Source organism: Ixodes scapularis, unplaced genomic scaffold (assembly GCF_016920785.2).
Source record: "Ixodes scapularis isolate PalLabHiFi unplaced genomic scaffold, ASM1692078v2 PGA_scaffold2__306_contigs__length_199485367, whole genome shotgun sequence".
Classification (NCBI taxonomy): domain Eukaryota; kingdom Metazoa; phylum Arthropoda; class Arachnida; order Ixodida; family Ixodidae; genus Ixodes; species Ixodes scapularis.
The window spans coordinates 146,202,168-146,209,725 of record NW_024609857.1 but is presented as its reverse complement, the minus strand read 5'-3'; the positions used below and the strand labels follow the sequence as shown (position 1 = coordinate 146,209,725).

The following is a 7,558-nucleotide window of genomic DNA, read 5'->3' as shown; positions in this document are numbered from 1 at the left end:
ATACTGCACAGTCGTTTTGCTGATGCACACGGCACAAATACCAAAACATGATGAATAGCTTCTTCTTTACATGTGACCCGAAAACACTCCACCCACCCGTATCACTGTTCATTCAACGGAGAAGGTCCTTAGTTAAAGGGTTATACGTGAAACATTTCCCTTCCACTTCGGACGCAATATAGTCCTATTCTTCCAAGAGCACTAGTTGACATATTCCCGGTCATTCCTCTCCATGTGTATTGTTTCTAAAAACCCGAAAATCCCTAGCTATTGCGCGTTGTCACACAAGGGGGCTGAATATTTGCTAGACAGAAGTGTCGCCAGTTGAGGAAACTCAGGAAAGGGATGGCGCGAGCTTCCTAAAATGTGTACTTTTCTAGCAAACGGGTGGCGTACCTGCTCGTAGACTTATTCCAGAATAAACTTACCAAGGAAAGGTAGCGAGGCATACAGCGAGCGGCACCTGCATTGCTCGATTCCCGTCTTTTCCGACTACAAATTCACATTTACTTTGAAACGACGCGCAGGATACGCACGAAACATTGTGGAGCATGAACAAGGCATTTTAGATTGTCTATTTATTTCGGTCGTCTGTTTTCACAATGGTCGAAGCTTACAGTTTGACGTTGCTTGACAAAAAAGAAAAAAGGCTTGGGATCGGTTTGTTCTGCCCTCTTGGGATTTAAAATCTGTTGATCTCACTGGAGATAGGCCCTTCGCCTTGTAGCCTATAAGCCGCTCATCTTTAAGATGACAGTGGGTGGAAGTTACGTGCTCGTTGGAACAGTAACAAGTCTATCTTTCGCCACGTAACCACCGTCTCGCTCATAACCACGCGCAGAAAAAGGGACCGGTTAGCTGAACAAAGGAAGGCGGTAGATTGGTACTGGTGATCTCGTACTCCCACCGCACTGTCAGCTTAGAGATGAACGAAATCTAGTATCGCTGTGATGACGTGACGCCGTGAATGTGTCTCGCCTGGAGTTCGTGAGTCATACTGAAAAGTCGTTTTGCTGGCTCACATCTTTTATCCTTTCAGCGATGTCTTTACCATGTAAGCTTTTCTCCTTCGCCTTTCCAACCCAAATTTATGCGTCTGTCCAGTTCTTCGTACCAGGCTTTGCGCTGAGATGGCCGTCGTTTATCTGCTCTGATGGCCCTTTCACGATATTTCACAATGCAATATTTATTTATTTTAATTTTTTAAAGCTCGCAAACGCACTTTCGTATTTGGGACAAGAGTAATTACAAAAGTAATCAGTAATGTTTTCGAAATTACTGCCTGTAAGTAAGCCAGTACATCACTAAATTACCGCCTATAGAAAATCATTCATTATATTACTCATTACCACGAAAAAATAATTTAAGTACCGAAATTTCATTAGCATAATGTCATTACTGTCATTTCTGATTTTGTCCGTCGCTGGAAAAGTGTATAGAGTTACGCTACAGCCGTGGCTGACAGCAGCACCATCGCAGCTACGCGACGTTGAAGTCGTGCTCTAGGAAAGACGTCTTCTTTAAGGAAGAAAACAATGCTAGACAATCCCAAGAGAATAAGCCCTTGTTTTCGCGTGCACAAAACCCCCTTTACTTCTCCCGCAAAAGCCGCATCCTCCGCGAGAATCCCCCCGAGGAATACCGCTCTTTGGTCGTCGCCATATCCCGCCAAAGTGATCTTCCGCGTATCTACGAGGGAATCGCCTTAGAGCGGGGCTCCTCGACCTGCATACTCAAGCAGCCTCCCTAATTCCCGGACCTTTTTTTTTCCCACCGGGCGCCCGAGGTCACTCAGAAATATGCGGGGACGTGTCGAGAAAGCTTATCCCCTCCGGTGACCCGAAGCCGGCTTGACGTGGCAGTAAACGCCCAGGGAAGGCTTTTTTGGCTTTTCGACGGACAAGCCGAGGCCAAACAGCGGAGCTTTAAGCGAGAGCTTATGTCTGCACTGCAGATATGCTCACTGAATGCGCCCAATCGCAGGATCGCGCGGTACGCTCGTAGCGCTGGAGTAGTTTGAAAGACACGTAGCATTGGCCAGGGTCCGCTTTGGTGCAAACTAGCGCCACTAAGTAGTATCGGCACACTATTCCTTGATTTGTTTGACGGGGCCGCCATCTCGGTGCTTAGTACGAAGCGGGCGCAATAGCTACCCTTTTCAAAATTCAGCGCCATCTGGTGGCTCAAAAAGCAGTTTCTCCTACGACAAACTAAGGCAGTCATGAAACCGTCACCGTCACGTCCCTTTCGGACGCCAATAGCATGTGAGAACTGGACATCCGATCCCCTCATAATGCTTTCTTGATTTGTTTCAGTTTTTATGGTGTGAACAGAACTGACCAGCGTTAGCCTCTTAATTAAATCTTCGCCATCAAACGGTTTTAGAGCCAAACTCTCGCCAAAGGGAGTGATTGGACCACACTTTGAGATAAACACTTACACAACCGTTGTATCTAATACTCGCGTCGTGTTGTAATGACATCTAGAAAGTACAGGGTATATATATCCTCCACTTGGCAGTATCTTCAACTTCTTTCTTAATCAGCCCCAAGAAGGCCGCCATTAGTTTTGCACAGATGCCAGAGCCATACAAGAGGCCATGGACCTGCACTGAATTGATAGTAGTGATTAGAGTTCCCAGACTGAATTTCGAAGAGGGTCAGTAGACCACTTCCAGAAATGCACCGATTGCAGCACTACGCGCGCTGCATTATGGGATCTCTTCCGCCATGGAGAGAAGCGGCATGGTTTCAATTCCGATTGCCCCCTTGACGAAGTCGTGCATCTCATCACTGCGTGAAAGGAAAGTCTGCGGTCGCTTACAATGAACGCACACTCTCAGAAAAAAAGGGTGTATGTGGGTGTATCGCGCACCCTTACACCCCCCTTCGACTGCATGGAGACACCCGGCGAGCGTAATCGCACTCCCATCACGCGAATCCTCCTCTCCCAAAGGAATCGGCGGGCGAGGCGAGGGAGTTGCTAGGTGCACCATTACACCCTCCCCCCCCCTTTCCTTTTTCAAAAAGGGGAGAGCGAGTGCTATCAGGAGAGCGCAAGAAAACAAACAAAATGCGCACGGTAATAGAGTAGAGCGCGCGTCCTGATTAGCAGTTACTGGTTACACGTCATCCGACTGACAACCTATCGCGATACCGATCGCGTTTCGCGCGTTATCTGGCCTTCGTGTTGCTAAGAGGCTTGACCTCCTGCATTCCATGTCGGCGTGCTTCGGCGGCCATACTTTTGCTTCGGTTGGCGGGTGACGTCGCCTTTGTTCATTCGCGCTATTTTGAATTGCGTGTTTTTTTATAAGGTGGTTGGACAAAGCGGATCGTGTTCACGAAGCGATGCTTGGCACGTAGCTGCAGTCACAAACCAAGATGTGCACGCCCGATAAAGGTAAGTCTGTCGTTTACATGCACTCGTTGGATGCTGCGTTTTGCGAGGCATGGGGCCTGCTGGCTGAGACGTGCTTTCCTTTTTCTCCTGTTTATGTCAGAGTTTCTTCGCTTTTGTATTTGTGGCATGTGTGCGCGGTGGCGGTGCCCGGTTCTCTGAGTGTACAAACGAGCACGACATCGCAGCTTCGAGACATTATTCTTCCGTGTAGAGCTGGCGTCATTCAGAGCAACGGGTCTCTATCGGTTCGCCAAAAAACACGATTTGTGGACAGATGTTTCATGGACTCTCGTTCGTCGACACTACCGTTTCATCGACACTCGTTACGCGGATTTAGCGTTGTAGGGACATTTCGTCGCGGGTGTATCCTACACGTACTATCCGCTTCGTGGCAACAGTGTGAGGCGGCTCCTTACAGAAAAAAAGGTAGTTTGTGCTGTCGATCAAGCATTCTGGCGATGAATCATCGCCTATCTATAAAACGATCTGTCGGTGAAACGTATAGTTCGATTGCAGAGCAACATGCTCGCGCTTGTTACCGGCTTCGCTCGCACGTATGGTTATGCAATGCGATGTTCCGTGCGGATGATGGAACTAAGGTGGCGCTTCGGGACAAGGCAGTTAGAGTTCTTGTATCGGTTCCCTACGGGAGTCAGAGTTCCGCGTTCATCTTTGTAGCGCCGTTTTTCCTGCACGGCATGTTGATCCAGCTCCTCACGCGACTTTTGGACCTCTTGGCGAATATGTGCTGCCACCTCGACACGAGGCTAAATGTCGAGAAAACAACGCGCGCGCAAGGCCTCTCCCACCCGTTCCACACCCAAAACGTCAGCTACATCCTGTTCAACCATTGAGGCGCTGTGACCTAGATACTGCTCCCCCAAACTCGCCTTTGTCCCCGTAATCTTCCGCCCCCGAGGTCGACACAACGAAACCATATTCCCTCCCTGCTCTGCCACTACGAAGAGGGAGAGGGTACTGGAACCATTGACTCTCGAACCGACGAGGCGCGCGGCGCGCTCAAAAGCAGGGTGCGTACGGCGGGGCGCGTGCAACGTTACTTTCTTGCACGGTACGTGGTCGGATCTCGGCAAATAGCGGCGCGGCGGCACGTAGAGAAAAGACGCGCAACTCTGGCTCCCATAGGGGGCCTATGCAGGAACTCTAGGACAGCATTCACCAGCTTCGCTGTGTGTGGTGCTCAGTTTGGCGTTACTTTGAGAGCTCTATTCGGAAACATGTGCAGTGGCTGTACCCGCGGATGCTAACTTTTGCGAAGCTCGAGATTGGCTAACTTTGAATTGTCATGTTGGTACCCTACTTGTCAGAATCTTTCTTGGGCAAAATTTGTAAAATTAGACTACACGTTTTATTGCATTTTTCATTTGTGAAGCATACACTTTGTCACACTACAGCAACAATTAGGTGTTGAAGTGTTAATGGTTCAAAAACGCGAGTGTCTCCTTGTGCTTGTAGTATGCAAGTCATCTCACGCACCTGTGAAGTGTGCGATAACATAAAATGCTTGGTTAGATCACGTGTACTAATGACTCGAATCTCTAACGCACAGGAGTGAAGCTCTGCTGCTAGCACACATGTCGCCATAGTCCCGAGGCACCGTCTGGCAAGGTAAGCGATCAACTATCCTGCTGATTTTTGCTTTCTTGTCAGATTGTTAAGCATATATTGTGAAATTAGGCTAAGTGCTTGCTTAGATCACGTGTACTAATGACTTTCATCTCTACTGCACAGGCGAGAGGCTCTGCTTGTAGCACAGTCGCTACCATAGTCCTGATGCCCTTTCTGGGTAGGTAAGCAACCAACTATCCTGCACTGTTTTTTTTTTTAGGTTGTAATGCATGTATTGTGAAATTGGGCTTGGTGCCTAGCTAGGTCACGTTTACTAATGACTACTCTGATGCACAGGCCAGAAGCTTTGCACCTAGCAGTGATGCCATCATTGTCCCGAGGTACGTTCTTGCAAGGTAAGCAATTCACTACCCTGCGGACCCTATTTTATTTTTTTCTTCTTTACTTGTCAGGCTGCTAAGTAAAATTGTGTGACTAGGCTAGGTGCTTGTCTAGATCACGTATACTAATGAGTAATCTAATGCACAGGCGAGAGGCTCTGCTTGTAGCACAGACGCTACCATAGTCCCGAGGCTCTGTCTGGCTGTATCGGCAATCGGCTAGCAACATCATCGTCTGCAGGTGCGCAGGCACCAGGCAGCACGTGCCAATAAATGGAACGTCGGCCCAGGGCTCGGGCGTCGAGACGTGTCAGCAATCATGCCTGTCTCCTCTTTGTGCTAATCACCCACCGTTACATGGTGTCAGAAGTGGGATGACAATCTTCCACTTTGAGGTGAGCGAAACGCGAGATTTGGCATGGCTGAGCTGAAGCCACCAGGAGGACTCCGGCTATCGGAAGACACGGCCGAGAACTAGAAACGCTTCAAGCAACGAATGGAACTGTACTTCATAGCCACAGCGACTAAGGAACCGAGAACGAAGCAGCAGAACCCTGTTGGAAAATATCGATGATGGAAAGATGATGGAAAAGGCTCATACAAGCGTAACCGTAATATGGGACATCCTATACAAGCGAAAAGGCAGCTCCAGTATAGTGGATTACGGCGGAACGATACAGGTAGGCGGAACCATACAAGCGTGTCGTATTATGGGACATCCTATACCGGCGTAGTGGATTATGGCGGAACCATGTAGGCGGACGGAACCATACATGGATAACGTAATATGGGACATCCTATACCAGCGAAAAGGCGATACCGGCATGTTGGAGCCATATGGCTCCAACATGGTGGTTTCGCCTTTTCACTGTTGTACACGGCAATTTAGTTTTAAGCTTTACATATATGTTTAGAAAGGCCGTGAAAGCTAAATTAATGCGATTTGTGCAGGAGTGTTATATGGCCAGGCGTACGTAGTATAGGGACCTAGTCGTAACGATCAGTCAGATAATTAAATACAATTTGTTAATTAACTTTTTAATTAGTGAAAATGAAACTATGGTTTCTATTGGAAACTTGCTGAGTCACTGAAAACCACAAAATCAACTCTTTTTAGAAGGATATAATGCAGGGGTAGCATTTTACGCGTTCTGTAAAAATGCTTTATTTGGACGAGTTTCTAGGTTTCAGTTTCTTATCAGAGCTCATCTTTGCGCCCACGGTCCTGTTCCCCAGGGGCTTAGACGCGCAACACACGTGCGCCTTGCTTCCCTCCATCCTACGAGGGAGGCGAGGGGGCGGCTTCGCACTGCGGCCACCGGGCAGCAGGACCGTAGGTGCAAAGATGCGCTCTGGTAAGAAACCGAAGTCTGGAAACGCGTCCAAATTGACCATTCTTTTAGAACACCATAAAATGCTGCTCTTGTCTTATATCTTCACAAAGAAAATTGATTTAGTGTGTTTTGATGATGCTTAGAAGTTTCTAATTGGAACCATGGGTCTATTTTCACTGATTAAAAATTTTAGGAACATACTATACTTAGAGAGAGGCTGAAGCGGTTTTGTATTTGAGAAAACACTTTTAAATCTTCTTAATTTGACCTCCAGAATCTCAAATATCAAAATTATTTGCTAATTTAATTAATCGAGGCTGCATAGAGTCATTTTTAAAGCGCTTTGAAAGCACTTCCCTAGAGAGGGACGTCACAAGAGCAGCTTTCAAAATCTTTGTTCACGCATCTTCAGTGCCTATGAAAGCTATGCACGCACATGCTATTTTTTAAAGGGGCAGAAAAATGTGTCACGACTGGTGCCAATGCGGGAGAATATACCTAGAAAACTTGCGACTGGACGCGCGGCCCTTAAGCGACATGCACTTGGCGGCTGAAAGGTCTTCTTACGATGTCACTATTGGTAGGATGTTTTTTTTGTGTTTTCTCACGTTTAGTTACATCTTTGTGGAAAACGAACGGGATATTCAGATTCGCGGGATAAAACCACGCGAGAATGAACCTCCATCTAGTTTTCTGAAAGAAGTCTGGCACATCTCTGTAATAAGCCGACTGATCATTACAAATTAGCCTTTTATACTATGCCGCCCTGGCCATATAATTCACGTGTACAGACTGCGTAAATGTAGCTTTTACGGCTTTTTTTAAAAAAATCTGTAAAATATACAAAAAAAC

The 7,558-nt window shown here is 47.3% G+C and overlaps 1 long non-coding RNA gene across 2 annotated transcripts; it reads left to right on the top strand.

Moving 5' to 3' along the window:
• Nucleotides 1-3,361: 3,361 nt before the first annotated feature.
• Nucleotides 3,362-5,423, top strand: LOC115324283. Of its 2 annotated transcripts, none has more exons than XR_005715070.3 (4): nucleotides 3,362-3,402; nucleotides 4,973-5,031; nucleotides 5,155-5,209; nucleotides 5,329-5,423. It is a non-coding gene; the product is annotated as an uncharacterized LOC115324283 (long non-coding RNA). The 2 variants fall into 2 exon arrangements; XR_005715069.3 differs by having other exon boundaries at nucleotides 5,155-5,213; nucleotides 5,329-5,407.
• The last annotated feature ends 2,135 nt before the right edge of the window (nucleotides 5,424-7,558 follow it).